The sequence below is a fragment of the Lithobates pipiens genome, unplaced genomic scaffold (genome assembly GCF_037356315.1).
Source record: "Lithobates pipiens isolate NorthernLeopardFrog02 unplaced genomic scaffold, aLitPip1_a1.2 Scaffold_8, whole genome shotgun sequence".
Lineage (NCBI taxonomy): Eukaryota > Metazoa > Chordata > Amphibia > Anura > Ranidae > Lithobates > Lithobates pipiens.
The window spans coordinates 572673048-572687461 of NW_027507903.1; the positions used below are offsets into that span (position 1 = coordinate 572673048).

The 14414-nt window shown below is 48.8% G+C and overlaps 22 non-coding genes across 22 annotated transcripts; all 22 read left to right on the forward strand.

Moving 5' to 3' along the window:
• Positions 1–1699: 1699 nt before the first annotated feature.
• Positions 1700–1772, forward strand: TRNAR-ACG (transfer RNA arginine (anticodon ACG)). Its single transcript has one exon. It is a non-coding gene; the product is annotated as a tRNA-Arg (tRNA).
• An 8-nt stretch (positions 1773–1780) lies between these two features.
• On the forward strand, positions 1781–1852 carry TRNAH-GUG (transfer RNA histidin (anticodon GUG)). Its single transcript has one exon. It is a non-coding gene; the product is annotated as a tRNA-His (tRNA).
• A 693-nt stretch (positions 1853–2545) lies between these two features.
• Positions 2546–2618, forward strand: TRNAR-ACG (transfer RNA arginine (anticodon ACG)). Its single transcript has one exon. It is a non-coding gene; the product is annotated as a tRNA-Arg (tRNA).
• An 862-nt stretch (positions 2619–3480) lies between these two features.
• TRNAH-GUG (transfer RNA histidin (anticodon GUG)) lies at positions 3481–3552 on the forward strand. Its single transcript has one exon. It is a non-coding gene; the product is annotated as a tRNA-His (tRNA).
• A 701-nt stretch (positions 3553–4253) lies between these two features.
• On the forward strand, positions 4254–4326 carry TRNAR-ACG (transfer RNA arginine (anticodon ACG)). Its single transcript has one exon. It is a non-coding gene; the product is annotated as a tRNA-Arg (tRNA).
• Positions 4327–5188: 862 nt separating this feature from the next.
• On the forward strand, positions 5189–5260 carry TRNAH-GUG (transfer RNA histidin (anticodon GUG)). Its single transcript has one exon. It is a non-coding gene; the product is annotated as a tRNA-His (tRNA).
• A 705-nt stretch (positions 5261–5965) lies between these two features.
• On the forward strand, positions 5966–6038 carry TRNAR-ACG (transfer RNA arginine (anticodon ACG)). Its single transcript has one exon. It is a non-coding gene; the product is annotated as a tRNA-Arg (tRNA).
• Positions 6039–6046: 8 nt separating this feature from the next.
• Positions 6047–6118, forward strand: TRNAH-GUG (transfer RNA histidin (anticodon GUG)). The gene has a single exon. It is a non-coding gene; the product is annotated as a tRNA-His (tRNA).
• Positions 6119–6819: 701 nt separating this feature from the next.
• TRNAR-ACG (transfer RNA arginine (anticodon ACG)) lies at positions 6820–6892 on the forward strand. Its single transcript has one exon. It is a non-coding gene; the product is annotated as a tRNA-Arg (tRNA).
• Positions 6893–7667: 775 nt separating this feature from the next.
• TRNAR-ACG (transfer RNA arginine (anticodon ACG)) lies at positions 7668–7740 on the forward strand. Its single transcript has one exon. It is a non-coding gene; the product is annotated as a tRNA-Arg (tRNA).
• An 8-nt stretch (positions 7741–7748) lies between these two features.
• Positions 7749–7820, forward strand: TRNAH-GUG (transfer RNA histidin (anticodon GUG)). The gene has a single exon. It is a non-coding gene; the product is annotated as a tRNA-His (tRNA).
• Positions 7821–8521: 701 nt separating this feature from the next.
• Positions 8522–8594, forward strand: TRNAR-ACG (transfer RNA arginine (anticodon ACG)). The gene has a single exon. It is a non-coding gene; the product is annotated as a tRNA-Arg (tRNA).
• An 8-nt stretch (positions 8595–8602) lies between these two features.
• Positions 8603–8674, forward strand: TRNAH-GUG (transfer RNA histidin (anticodon GUG)). The gene has a single exon. It is a non-coding gene; the product is annotated as a tRNA-His (tRNA).
• A 701-nt stretch (positions 8675–9375) lies between these two features.
• On the forward strand, positions 9376–9448 carry TRNAR-ACG (transfer RNA arginine (anticodon ACG)). The gene has a single exon. It is a non-coding gene; the product is annotated as a tRNA-Arg (tRNA).
• An 8-nt stretch (positions 9449–9456) lies between these two features.
• TRNAH-GUG (transfer RNA histidin (anticodon GUG)) lies at positions 9457–9528 on the forward strand. The gene has a single exon. It is a non-coding gene; the product is annotated as a tRNA-His (tRNA).
• Positions 9529–10229: 701 nt separating this feature from the next.
• On the forward strand, positions 10230–10302 carry TRNAR-ACG (transfer RNA arginine (anticodon ACG)). Its single transcript has one exon. It is a non-coding gene; the product is annotated as a tRNA-Arg (tRNA).
• An 8-nt stretch (positions 10303–10310) lies between these two features.
• Positions 10311–10382, forward strand: TRNAH-GUG (transfer RNA histidin (anticodon GUG)). The gene has a single exon. It is a non-coding gene; the product is annotated as a tRNA-His (tRNA).
• A 778-nt stretch (positions 10383–11160) lies between these two features.
• Positions 11161–11232, forward strand: TRNAH-GUG (transfer RNA histidin (anticodon GUG)). The gene has a single exon. It is a non-coding gene; the product is annotated as a tRNA-His (tRNA).
• Positions 11233–12020: 788 nt separating this feature from the next.
• Positions 12021–12092, forward strand: TRNAH-GUG (transfer RNA histidin (anticodon GUG)). Its single transcript has one exon. It is a non-coding gene; the product is annotated as a tRNA-His (tRNA).
• A 695-nt stretch (positions 12093–12787) lies between these two features.
• On the forward strand, positions 12788–12860 carry TRNAR-ACG (transfer RNA arginine (anticodon ACG)). Its single transcript has one exon. It is a non-coding gene; the product is annotated as a tRNA-Arg (tRNA).
• Positions 12861–12868: 8 nt separating this feature from the next.
• On the forward strand, positions 12869–12940 carry TRNAH-GUG (transfer RNA histidin (anticodon GUG)). Its single transcript has one exon. It is a non-coding gene; the product is annotated as a tRNA-His (tRNA).
• A 709-nt stretch (positions 12941–13649) lies between these two features.
• TRNAR-ACG (transfer RNA arginine (anticodon ACG)) lies at positions 13650–13722 on the forward strand. The gene has a single exon. It is a non-coding gene; the product is annotated as a tRNA-Arg (tRNA).
• Positions 13723–14414: the final 692 nt, after the last annotated feature.

A 14414-nucleotide genomic window follows, 5' to 3' on the forward strand; every position in this document is an offset into this window, starting at 1 on the left:
GGGGGTCTAATGGTGCCAACACGGCATGTGATATAGCTTGCAATTCCTTATATGTACTTGAACTTTCTGTTGGAATGTTGTCAGTGATACGTTTTTTACTATTTCCTTCCGGGGAATCCTTATTGCTTCTATTTCTTTTAAATTTGCCCCGAGGTTTCTGCATAGATTTAGCTCCTTCATTGGAGTTGGGCATGGCTTTAGATTTAGTGGTATTTCTTGTAGCGGGATGCACTTTCCCACTAGTATTATTATGAGATGGTATATTCGTATTCCATTTGTATGTCCGTCCTTCTGAGAAGGCAAACTTGTCCCTCCAATATTTGGCCTCCTTCTTGCCCAAAATGCTCTTGTTGTGGAAAGATAAATCAGCACGGAGTTTAGTCCGGGATTCCACAAATAGAGCATGAGAGGCAAACGGTTGTAAGGCCTTTTCTAGGATACAAATCTCCTTGTCTAGGAGTGCAATTTGCCTGGTATACTCTTTGGTGAGAATAACCATCATTTGCTGTGAGCAAGCATTCAAGTTTGCCTCCCATTCAGTTTTACATTCACTACTAATTGAATCTACATTGGGAAAGATTTGGACCCGAAGGCCCAAAGGGTTAATTTTCTCCTTGTTGTATCTATCAAAAGATTTTATGTGCCAGAACAGTGCTGATTTTTTCTCAAGTAATTTCATCAATTTAAAAGTGAGAGTGGTAATCTCTGTGTCAGCTCGATCGTTCTTCTCAAACTCAGTTTCATACCCTAACATCAAAGTGTCCCATTCATGACCTTGAAACATATTCATATTTACTGTGGACATATTGTGTACATAAACAGAGTATATATATATACACCTCAATCACATCAAAATACTACTAAGTCAAGCTCATGTTTAAACCCTTGAGTGTTCAATTGCGGGGGAGGGAAGATCAAGGAAAGAAAAAGGAGTATGAAAGAAGAGTGAATAAGAGAGAGAAAGAAATGGAGAAAAGAGAAGAAAGACGAGAGAAGAAAAAGGGTGTTTAACCACCTAGTTTGAATAGTATTGGAAGGAACACACTGCCAACAAGAGCAAAAAGGGTGCTGCTCACCCCTATGAATCAGAAAAATAAAACAAATTCCCCCACCAACGGGATTTTTAGGCAGCAATAAACAGTAAGCGTAGCATACTATATAAAAAAGATTACTTTATTGTGTGGTAAAAACATGAGCTTCACCCAGGTATTTAAAATAAAAAGATGTATCCTGCCATGTCATGCTACACCCGCTGTAACACAAACTTGGGGCCATGCGAACTCTACAACAGTGGCCTTTGAAGGTAACAGCAGAGAGTGAAAAGACTTTCTTTGAAGGCCAGTGGGATGTACATTTTGGACAGCGAGGACCACTGCTTTTCGAGAGGCACGAAAGTAGGCAGCCATCTATGTGGAAGTGAAACAACCGTCCTATAAGGCGGTGGGGTTTCCTTCAACACCACCTGTGGGCCACATAGAATGAGATTGTAACATTATTAGCCTTTGCCATTTTCACAACTATCGAGCAGCCATAAGCAGTGATGTGACAGCAACTGAGAAGGCCTGAGCACTTTCCTTTCCATTAGAAATTCAGCAGAAAGTTAGCCGTTTATCTCTGGAATGGCTGAGATGGTGTCGATTGGCTTCTGCAGCTAGAATGCCCTTTGTGAAGGCTTAGCAAAGAGTCAGGGCCAGGTGCAGGGCCAGTGGCGCAATGGATAACGCGTCTGACTACGGATCAGAAGATTGTAGGTTCGACTCCTACCTGGCTCGTTGACAATGCCGTGATCGTATAGTGGTTAGTACTCTGCGTTGTGGCCGCAGCAACCCCGGTTCGAATCCGGGTCACGGCATCTTTATGCGCTGGATGAAGTGTAATGTCCACAGTCACGCCCATGCCAGTTCGGACCCCTGAAGGTACACAAGGAGCAGGAAGTCTCTCTCTAAGACCGCTTCTTGCAACCAGCACCAACTCTGTGATATAGGATACCTTGATACTATCCTAGCGTCGGTCGATTACAATGTGGCAGGCCGTAGTCAGATCACTAAAGGATTGGTCAACAGGCCAAGGTGTATCCTGCCATGTCATGCTACACCCGCTGTAACACAAACTTGGGGCCATGCGAACTCTACAACAGTGGCCTTTGAAGGTAACAGCAGAGAGTGAAAAGACTTTCTTTGAAGGCCAGTGGGATGTACATTTTGGACAGCGAGGACCACTGCTTTTCGAGAGGCACGAAAGTAGGCAGCCATCTATGTGGAAGTGAAACAACCGTCCTATAAGGCGGTGGGGTTTCCTTCAACACCACCTGTGGGCCACATAGAATGAGATTGTAACATTATTAGCCTTTGCCATTTTCACAACTATCGAGCAGCCATAAGCAGTGATGTGACAGCAACTGAGAAGGCCTGAGCACTTTCCTTTCCATTAGAAATTCAGCAGAAAGTTAGCCGTTTATCTCTGGAATGGCTGAGATGGTGTCGATTGGCTTCTGCAGCTAGAATGCCCTTTGTGAAGGCTTAGCAAAGAGTCAGGGCCAGGTGCAGGGCCAGTGGCGCAATGGATAACGCGTCTGACTACGGATCAGAAGATTGTAGGTTCGACTCCTACCTGGCTCGTTGACAATGCTGTGATCGTATAGTGGTTAGTACTCTGCGTTGTGGCCGCAGCAACCCCGGTTCGAATCCGGGTCACGGCATCTTTATGCGCTGGATGAAGTGTAATGTCCACAGTCACGCCCATGCCAGTTCGGACCCCTGAAGGTACACAAGGAGCAGGAAGTCTCTCTCTCTCTCTCTAAGACCGCTTCTTGCAACCAGCACCAACTCTGTGATATAGGATACCTTGATACTATCCTAGCGTCGGTCGATTACAATGTGGCAGGCCGTAGTCAGATCACTAAAGGATTGGTCAACAGGCCAAGGTGTATCCTGCCATGTCATGCTACACCCGCTGTAACACAAACTTGGGGCCATGCGAACTCTACAACAGTGGCCTTTGAAGGTAACAGCAGAGAGTGAAAAGACTTTCTTTGAAGGCCAGTGGGATGTACATTTTGGACAGCGAGGACCACTGCTTTTCGAGAGGCACGAAAGTAGGCAGCCATCTATGTGGAAGTGAAACAACCGTCCTATAAGGCGGTGGGGTTTCCTTCAACACCACCTGTGGGCCACATAGAATGAGATTGTAACATTATTAGCCTTTGCCATTTTCACAACTATCGAGCAGCCATAAGCAGTGATGTGACAGCAACTGAGAAGGCCTGAGCACTTTCCTTTCCATTAGAAATTCAGCAGAAAGTTAGCCGTTTATCTCTGGAATGGCTGAGATGGTGTCGATTGGCTTCTGCAGCTAGAATGCCCTTTGTGAAGGCTTAGCAAAGAGTCAGGGCCAGGTGCAGGGCCAGTGACGCAATGGATAACGCGTCTGACTACGGATCAGAAGATTGTAGGTTCGACTCCTACCTGGCTCGTTGACAATGCCGTGATCGTATAGTGGTTAGTACTCTGCGTTGTGGCCGCAGCAACCCCGGTTCGAATCCGGGTCACGGCATCTTTATGCGCTGGATGAAGTGTAATGTCCACAGTCACGCCCATGCCAGTTCGGACCCCTGAAGGTACACAAGGAGCAGGAAGTCTCTCTCTCTCTCTCTAAGACCGCTTCTTGCAACCAGCACCAACTCTGTGATATAGGATACCTTGATACTATCCTAGTGTCGGTCGATTACAATGTGGCAGGCCGTAGTCAGATCACTAAAGGATTGGTCAACAGGCCAAGGTGTATCCTGCCATGTCATGCTACACCCGCTGTAACACAAACTTGGGGCCATGCGAACTCTACAACAGTGGCCTTTGAAGGTAACAGCAGAGAGTGAAAAGACTTTCTTTGAAGGCCAGTGGGATGTACATTTTGGACAGCGAGGACCACTGCTTTTCGAGAGGCACGAAAGTAGGCAGCCATCTATGTGGAAGTGAAACAACCGTCCTATAAGGCGGTGGGGTTTCCTTCAACACCACCTGTGGGCCACATAGAATGAGATTGTAACATTATTAGCCTTTGCCATTTTCACAACTATCGAGCAGCCATAAGCAGTGATGTGACAGCAACTGAGAAGGCCTGAGCACTTTCCTTTCCATTAGAAATTCAGCAGAAAGTTAGCCGTTTATCTCTGGAATGGCTGAGATGGTGTCGATTGGCTTCTGCAGCTAGAATGCCCTTTGTGAAGGCTTAGCAAAGAGTCAGGGCCAGGTGCAGGGCCAGTGGCGCAATGGATAACGCGTCTGACTACGAATCAGAAGATTGTAGGTTCGACTCCTACCTGGCTCGTTGACAATGCCGTGATTGTATAGTGGTTAGTACTCTGCGTTGTGGCCGCAGCAACCCCGGTTCGAATCCGGGTCACGGCATCTTTATGCGCTGGATGAAGTGTAATGTCCACAGTCACGCCCATGCCAGTTCGCACCCCTGAAGGTACACAAGGAGCAGGAAGTCTCTCTCTCTCTCTCTAAGACCGCTTCTTGCAACCAGCACCAACTCTGTGATATAGGATACCTTGATACTATCCTAGCGTCGGTCGATTACAATGTGGCAGGCCGTAGTCAGATCACTAAAGGATTGGTCAACAGGCCAAGGTGTATCCTGCCATGTCATGCTACACCCGCTGTAACACAAACTTGGGGCCATGCGAACTCTACAACAGTGGCCTTTGAAGGTAACAGCAGAGAGTGAAAAGACTTTCTTTGAAGGCCAGTGGGATGTACATTTTGGACAGCGAGGACCACTGCTTTTCGAGAGGCACGAAAGTAGGCAGCCATCTATGTGGAAGTGAAACAACCGTCCTATAAGGCGGTGGGGTTTCCTTCAACACCACCTGTGGGCCACATAGAATGAGATTGTAACATTATTAGCCTTTGCCATTTTCACAACTATCGAGCAGCCATAAGCAGTGATGTGACAGCAACTGAGAAGGCCTGAGCACTTTCCTTTCCATTAGAAATTCAGCAGAAAGTTAGCCGTTTATCTCTGGAATGGCTGAGATGGTGTCGATTGGCTTCTGCAGCTAGAATGCCCTTTGTGAAGGCTTAGCAAAGAGTCAGGGCCAGGTGCAGGGCCAGTGGCGCAATGGATAACGCGTCTGACTACGGATCAGAAGATTGTAGGTTCGACTCCTACCTGGCTTGTTGACAATGCCGTGATCGTATAGTGGTTAGTACTCTGCGTTGTGGCCGCAGCAACCCCGGTTCGAATCCGGGTCACGGCATCTTTATGCGCTGGATAAAGTGTAATGTCCACAGTCACGCCCATGCCAGTTCGGACCCCTGAAGGTACACAAGGAGCAGGAAGTCTCTCTCTCTCTCTCTCTCTAAGACCGCTTCTTGCAACCAGCACCAACTCTGTGATATAGGATACCTTGATACTATCCTAGCGTCGGTCGATTACAATGTGGCAGGCCGTAGTCAGATCACTAAAGGATTGGTCAACAGGCCAAGGTGTATCCTGCCATGTCATGCTACACCCGCTGTAACACAAACTTGGGGCCATGCGAACTCTACAACAGTGGCCTTTGAAGGTAACAGCAGAGAGTGAAAAGACTTTCTTTGAAGGCCAGTGGGATGTACATTTTGGACAGCGAGGACCACTGCTTTTCGAGAGGCACGAAAGTAGGCAGCCATCTATGTGGAAGTGAAACAACCGTCCTATAAGGCGGTGGGGTTTCCTTCAACACCACCTGTGGGCCACATAGAATGAGATTGTAACATTATTAGCCTTTGCCATTTTCACAACTATCGAGCAGCCATAAGCAGTGATGTGACAGCAACTGAGAAGGCCTGAGCACTTTCCTTTCCATTAGAAATTCAGCAGAAAGTTAGCCGTTTATCTCTGGAATGGCTGAGATGGTGTCGATTGGCTTCTGCAGCTAGAATGCCCTTTGTGAAGGCTTAGCAAAGAGTCAGGGCCAGGTGCAGGGCCAGTGGCGCAATGGATAACGCGTCTGACTACGGATCAGAAGATTGTAGGTTCGACTCCTACCTGGCTCGTTGACAATGCCGTGATCGTATAGTGGTTAGTACTCTGCGTTGTGGCCGCAGCAACCCCGGTTCGAATCCGGGTCACGGCATCTTTATGCGCTGGATGAAGTGTAATGTCCACAGTCACGCCCATGCCAGTTCGGACCCCTGAAGGTACACAAGGAGCAGGAAGTCTCTCTCTCTCTCTCTAAGACCGCTTCTTGCAACCAGCACCAACTCTGTGATATAGGATACCTTGATACTATCCTAGCGTCGGTCGATTACAATGTGGCAGGCCGTAGTCAGATCACTAAAGGATTGGTCAACAGGCCAAGGTGTATCCTGCCATGTCATGCTACACCCGCTGTAACACAAACTTGGGGCCATGCGAACTCTACAACAGTGGCCTTTGAAGGTAACAGCAGAGAGTGAAAAGACTTTCTTTGAAGGCCAGTGGGATGTACATTTTGGACAGCGAGGACCACTGCTTTTCGAGAGGCACGAAAGTAGGCAGCCATCTATGTGGGAGTGAAACAACCGTCCTATAAGGCGGTGGGGTTTCCTTCAACACCACCTGTGGGCCACATAGAATGAGATTGTAACATTATTAGCCTTTGCCATTTTCACAACTATCGAGCAGCCATAAGCAGTGATGTGACAGCAACTGAGAAGGCCTGAGCACTTTCCTTTCCATTAGAAATTCAGCAGAAAGTTAGCCGTTTATCTCTGGAATGGCTGAGATGGTGTCGATTGGCTTCTGCAGCTAGAATGCCCTTTGTGAAGGCTTAGCAAAGAGTCAGGGGCAGGTGCAGGGCCAGTGGCGCAATGGATAACGCGTCTGACTACGGATCAGAAGATTGTAGGTTCGACTCCTACCTGGCTCGTTGACAATGCCGTGATCGTATAGTGGTTAGTACTCTGCGTTGTGGCCGCAGCAACCCCGGTTCGAATCTGGGTCACGGCATCTTTATGCGCTGGATGAAGTGTAATGTCCACAGTCACGCCCATGCCAGTTCGGACCCCTGAAGGTACACAAGGAGCAGGAAGTCTCTCTCTCTAAGACCGCTTCTTGCAACCAGCACCAACTCTGTGATATAGGATACCTTGATACTATCCTAGCGTCGGTCGATTACAATGTGGCAGGCCGTAGTCAGATCACTAAAGGATTGGTCAACAGGCCAAGGTGTATCCTGCCATGTCATGCTACACCCGCTGTAACACAAACTTGGGGCCATGCGAACTCTACAACAGTGGCCTTTGAAGGTAACAGCAGAGAGTGAAAAGACTTTCTTTGAAGGCCAGTGGGATGTACATTTTGGACAGCGAGGACCACTGCTTTTCGAGAGGCACGAAAGTAGGCAGCCATCTATGTGGAAGTGAAACAACCGTCCTATAAGGCGGTGGGGTTTCCTTCAACACCACCTGTGGGCCACATAGAATGAGATTGTAACATTATTAGCCTTTGCCATTTTCACAACTATCGAGCAGCCATAAGCAGTGATGTGACAGCAACTGAGAAGGCCTGAGCACTTTCCTTTCCATTAGAAATTCAGCAGAAAGTTAGCCGTTTATCTCTGGAATGGCTGAGATGGTGTCGATTGGCTTCTGCAGCTAGAATGCCCTTTGTGAAGGCTTAGCAAAGAGTCAGGGCCAGGTGCAGGGCCAGTGGCGCAATGGATAACGCGTCTGACTACGGATCAGAAGATTGTAGGTTCGACTCCTACCTGGCTCGTTGACAATGCCGTGATCGTATAGTGGTTAGTACTCTGCGTTGTGGCCGCAGCAACCCCGGTTCGAATCCGGGTCACGGCATCTTTATGCGCTGGATGAAGTGTAATGTCCACAGTCACGCCCATGCCAGTTCGGACCCCTGAAGGTACACAAGGAGCAGGAAGTCTCTCTCTCTCTCTCTAAGACCGCTTCTTGCAACCAGCACCAACTCTGTGATATAGGATACCTTGATACTATCCTAGCGTCGGTCGATTACAATGTGGCAGGCCGTAGTCAGATCACTAAAGGATTGGTCAACAGGCCAAGGTGTATCCTGCCATGTCATGCTACACCCGCTGTAACACAAACTTGGGGCCATGCGAACTCTACAACAGTGGCCTTTGAAGGTAACAGCAGAGAGTGAAAAGACTTTCTTTGAAGGCCAGTGGGATGTACATTTTGGACAGCGAGGACCACTGCTTTTCGAGAGGCACGAAAGTAGGCAGCCATCTATGTGGAAGTGAAACAACCGTCCTATAAGGCGGTGGGGTTTCCTTCAACACCACCTGTGGGCCACATAGAATGAGATTGTAACATTATTAGCCTTTGCCATTTTCACAACTATCGAGCAGCCATAAGCAGTGATGTGACAGCAACTGAGAAGGCCTGAGCACTTTCCTTTCCATTAGAAATTCAGCAGAAAGTTAGCCGTTTATCTCTGGAATGGCTGAGATGGTGTCGATTGGCTTCTGCAGCTAGAATGCCCTTTGTGAAGGCTTAGCAAAGAGTCAGGGCCAGGTGCAGGGCCAGTGGCGCAATGGATAACGCGTCTGACTACGGATCAGAAGATTGTAGGTTCGACTCCTACCTGGCTCGTTGACAATGCCGTGATCGTATAGTGGTTAGTACTCTGCGTTGTGGCCGCAGCAACCCCGGTTCGAATCCGGGTCACGGCATCTTTATGCGCTGGATGAAGTGTAATGTCCACAGTCACGCCCATGCCAGTTCGGACCCCTGAAGGTACACAAGGAGCAGGAAGTCTCTCTCTCTCTCTCTAAGACCGCTTCTTGCAACCAGCACCAACTCTGTGATATAGGATACCTTGATACTATCCTAGCGTCGGTCGATTACAATGTGGCAGGCCGTAGTCAGATCACTAAAGGATTGGTCAACAGGCCAAGGTGTATCCTGCCATGTCATGCTACACCCGCTGTAACACAAACTTGGGGCCATGCGAACTCTACAACAGTGGCCTTTGAAGGTAACAGCAGAGAGTGAAAAGACTTTCTTTGAAGGCCAGTGGGATGTACATTTTGGACAGCGAGGACCACTGCTTTTCGAGAGGCACGAAAGTAGGCAGCCATCTATGTGGAAGTGAAACAACCGTCCTATAAGGCGGTGGGGTTTCCTTCAACACCACCTGTGGGCCACATAGAATGAGATTGTAACATTATTAGCCTTTGCCATTTTCACAACTATCGAGCAGCCATAAGCAGTGATGTGACAGCAACTGAGAAGGCCTGAGCACTTTCCTTTCCATTAGAAATTCAGCAGAAAGTTAGCCGTTTATCTCTGGAATGGCTGAGATGGTGTCGATTGGCTTCTGCAGCTAGAATGCCCTTTGTGAAGGCTTAGCAAAGAGTCAGGGCCAGGTGCAGGGCCAGTGGCGCAATGGATAACGCGTCTGACTACGGATCAGAAGATTGTAGGTTCGACTCCTACCTGGCTCGTTGACAATGCCGTGATCGTATAGTGGTTAGTACTCTGCGTTGTGGCCGCAGCAACCCCGGTTCGAATCCGGGTCACGGCATCTTTATGCGCTGGATGAAGTGTAATGTCCACAGTCACGCCCATGCCAGTTCGGACCCCTGAAGGTACACAAGGAGCAGGAAGTCTCTCTCTCTCTCTCTAAGACCGCTTCTTGCAACCAGCACCAACTCTGTGATATAGGATACCTTGATACTATCCTAGCGTCGGTCGATTACAATGTGGCAGGCCGTAGTCAGATCACTAAAGGATTGGTCAACAGGCCAAGGTGTATCCTGCCATGTCATGCTACACCCGCTGTAACACAAACTTGGGGCCATGCGAACTCTACAACAGTGGCCTTTGAAGGTAACAGCAGAGAGTGAAAAGACTTTCTTTGAAGGCCAGTGGGATGTACATTTTGGACAGCGAGGACCACTGCTTTTCGAGAGGCACGAAAGTAGGCAGCCATCTATGTGGAAGTGAAACAACCGTCCTATAAGGCGGTGGGGTTTCCTTCAACACCACCTGTGGGCCACATAGAATGAGATTGTAACATTATTAGCCTTTGCCATTTTCACAACTATCGAGCAGCCATAAGCAGTGATGTGACAGCAACTGAGAAGGCCTGAGCACTTTCCTTTCCATTAGAAATTCAGCAGAAAGTTAGCCGTTTATCTCTGGAATGGCTGAGATGGTGTCGATTGGCTTCTGCAGCTAGAATGCCCTTTGTGAAGGCTTAGCAAAGAGTCAGGGCCAGGTGCAGGGCCAGTGGCGCAATGGATAACGCGTCTGACTACGGATCAGAAGATTGTAGGTTCGACTCCTACCTGGCTCGTTGACAATGCCGTGATCGTATAGTGGTTAGTACTCTGCGTTGTGGCCGCAGCAACCCCGGTTCGAATCCGGGTCACGGCATCTTTATGCGCTGGATGAAGTGTAATGTCCACAGTCACGCCCATGCCAGTTCGGACCCCTGAAGGTACACAAGGAGCAGGAAGTCTCTCTCTCTCTAAGACCGCTTCTTGCAACCAGCACCAACTCTGTGATATAGGATACCTTGATACTATCCTAGCGTCGGTGGATTACAATGTGGCAGGCCGTAGTCAGATCACTAAAGGATTGGTCAACAGGCCAAGGTGTATCCTGCCATGTCATGCTACACCCGCTGTAACACAAACTTGGGGCCATGCGAACTCTACAACAGTGGCCTTTGAAGGTAACAGCAGAGAGTGAAAAGACTTTCTTTGAAGGCCAGTGGGATGTACATTTTGGACAGCGAGGACCACTGCTTTTCGAGAGGCACGAAAGTAGGCAGCCATCTATGTGGAAGTGAAACAACCGTCCTATAAGGCGGTGGGGTTTCCTTCAACACCACCTGTGGGCCACATAGAATGAGATTGTAACATTATTAGCCTTTGCCATTTTCACAACTATCGAGCAGCCATAAGCAGTGATGTGACAGCAACTGAGAAGGCCTGAGCACTTTCCTTTCCATTAGAAATTCAGCAGAAAGTTAGCCGTTTATCTCTGGAATGGCTGAGATGGTGTCGATTGGCTTCTGCAGCTAGAATGCCCTTTGTGAAGGCTTAGCAAAGAGTCAGGGCCAGGTGCAGGGCCAGTGGCGCAATGGATAACGTGTCTGACTACGGATCAGAAGATTGTAGGTTCGACTCCTACCTGGCTCGTTGACAATGCCGTGATCGTATAGTGGTTAGTACTCTGCGTTGTGGCCGCAGCAACCCCGGTTCGAATCCGGGTCACGGCATCTTTATGCGCTGGATGAAGTGTAATGTCCACAGTCACGCCCATGCCAGTTCGGACCCCTGAAGGTACACAAGGAGCAGGAAGTCTCTCTCTCTCTCTCTCTCTCTAAGACCGCTTCTTGCAACCAGCACCAACTCTGTGATATAGGATACCTTGATACTATCCTAGCGTCGGTCGATTACAATGTGGCAGGCCGTAGTCAGATCACTAAAGGATTGGTCAACAGGCCAAGGTGTATCCTGCCATGTCATGCTACACCCGCTGTAACACAAACTTGGGGCCATGCGAACTCTACAACAGTGGCCTTTGAAGGTAACAGCAGAGAGTGAAAAGACTTTCTTTGAAGGCCAGTGGGATGTACATTTTGGACAGCGAGGACCACTGCTTTTCGAGAGGCACGAAAGTAGGCAGCCATCTATGTGGAAGTGAAACAACCGTCCTATAAGGCGGTGGGGTTTCCTTCAACACCACCTGTGGGCCACATAGAATGAGATTGTAACATAATTAGCCTTTGCCATTTTCACAACTATCGAGCAGCCATAAGCAGTGATGTGACAGCAACTGAGAAGGCCTGAGCACTTTCCTTTCCATTAGAAATTCAGCAGAAAGTTAGCCGTTTATCTCTGGAATGGCTGAGATGGTGTCGATTGGCTTCTGCAGCTAGAATGCCCTTTGTGAAGGCTTAGCAAAGAGTCAGGGCCAGGTGCAGGGCCAGTGACGCAATGGATAACGCGTCTGACTACGGATCAGAAGATTGTAGGTTCGACTCCTACCTGGCTCGTTGACAATGCCGTGATCGTATAGTGGTTAGTACTCTGCGTTGTGGCCGCAGCAACCCCGGTTCGAATCCGGGTCACGGCATCTTTATGCGCTGGATGAAGTGTAATGTCCACAGTCACGCCCATGCCAGTTCGGACCCCTGAAGGTACACAAGGAGCAGGAAGTCTCTCTCTCTAAGACCGCTTCTTGCAACCAGCACCAACTCTGTGATATAGGATACCTTGATACTATCCTAGCGTCGGTCGATTACAATGTGGCAGGCCGTAGTCAGATCACTAAAGGATTGGTCAACAGGCCAAGGTGTATCCTGCCATGTCATGCTACACCCGCTGTAACACAAACTTGGGGCCATGCGAACTCTACAACAGTGGCCTTTGAAGGTAACAGCAGAGAGTGAAAAGACTTTCTTTGAAGGCCAGTGGGATGTACATTTTGGACAGCGAGGACCACTGCTTTTCGAGAGGCACGAAAGTAGGCAGCCATCTATGTGGAAGTGAAACAACCGTCCTATAAGGCGGTGGGGTTTCCTTCAACACCACCTGTGGGCCACATAGAATGAGATTGTAACATTATTAGCCTTTGCCATTTTCACAACTATCGAGCAGCCATAAGCAGTGATGTGACAGCAACTGAGAAGGCCTGAGCACTTTCCTTTCCATTAGAAATTCAGCAGAAAGTTAGCCGTTTATCTCTGGAATGGCTGAGATGGTGTCGATTGGCTTCTGCAGCTAGAATGCCCTTTGTGAAGGCTTAGCAAAGAGTCAGGGCCAGGTGCAGGGCCAGTGGCGCAATGGATAACGCGTCTGACTACGGATCAGAAGATTGTAGGTTCGACTCCTACCTGGCTCGTTGACAATGCCGTGATCGTATAGTGGTTAGTACTCTGCGTTGTGGCCGCAGCAACCCCGGTTCGAATCCGGGTCACGGCATCTTTATGCGCTGGATGAAGTGTAATGTCCACAGTCACGCCCATGCCAGTTCGGACCCCTGAAGGTACACAAGGAGCAGGAAGTCTCTCTCTCTCTCTCTCTCTCTCTAAGACCGCTTCTTGCAACCAGCACCAACTCTGTGATATAGGATACCTTGATACTATCCTAGCGTCGGTCGATTACAATGTGGCAGGCCGTAGTCAGATCACTAAAGGATTGGTCAACAGGCCAAGGTGTATCCTGCCATGTCATGCTACACCCGCTGTAACACAAACTTGGGGCCATGCGAACTCTACAACAGTGGCCTTTGAAGGTAACAGCAGAGAGTGAAAAGACTTTCTTTGAAGGCCAGTGGGATGTACATTTTGGACAGCGAGGACCACTGCTTTTCGAGAGGCACGAAAGTAGGCAGCCATCTATGTGGAAGTGAAACAACCGTCCTATAAGGCGGTGGGGTTTCCTTCAACACCACCTGTGGGCCACATAGAATGAGATTGTAACATTATTAGCCTTTGCCATTTTCACAACTATCGAGCAGCCATAAGCAGTGATGTGACAGCAACTGAGAAGGCCTGAGCACTTTCCTTTCCATTAGAAATTCAGCAGAAAGTTAGCCGTTTATCTCTGGAATGGCTGAGATGGTGTCGATTGGCTTCTGCAGCTAGAATGCCCTTTGTGAAGGCTTAGCAAAGAGTCAGGGCCAGGTGCAGGGCCAGTGGCGCAATGGATAACGCGTCTGACTACGGATCAGAAGATTGTAGGTTCGACTCCTACCTGGCTCGTTGACAATGCCATGATCGTATAGTGGTTAGTACTCTGCGTTGTGGCCGCAGCAACCCCGGTTCGAATCCGGGTCACGGCATCTTTATGCGCTGGATGAAGTGTAATGTCCACAGTCACGCCCATGCCAGTTCGGACCCCTGAAGGTACACAAGGAGCAGGAAGTCTCTCTCTCTCTCTCTAAGACCGCTTCTTGCAACCAGCACCAACTCTGTGATATAGGATACCTTGATACTATCCTAGCGTCGGTCGATTACAATGTGGCAGGCCGTAGTCAGATCACTAAAGGATTGGTCAACAGGCCAAGGTGTATCCTGCCATGTCATGCTACACCCGCTGTAACACAAACTTGGGGCCATGCGAACTCTACAACAGTGGCCTTTGAAGGTAACAGCAGAGAGTGAAAAGACTTTCTTTGAAGGCCAGTGGGATGTACATTTTGGACAGCGAGGACCACTGCTTTTCGAGAGGCACGAAAGTAGGCAGCCATCTATGTGGAAGTGAAACAACCGTCCTATAAGGCGGTGGGGTTTCCTTCAACACCACCTGTGGGCCACATAGAATGAGATTGTAACATTATTAGCCTTTGCCATTTTCACAACTATCGAGCAGCCATAAGCAGTGATGTGACAGCAACTGAGAAGGCCTGGGCACTTTCCTTTCCATTAGAAATTCAGCAGAAAGTTAGCCGTTT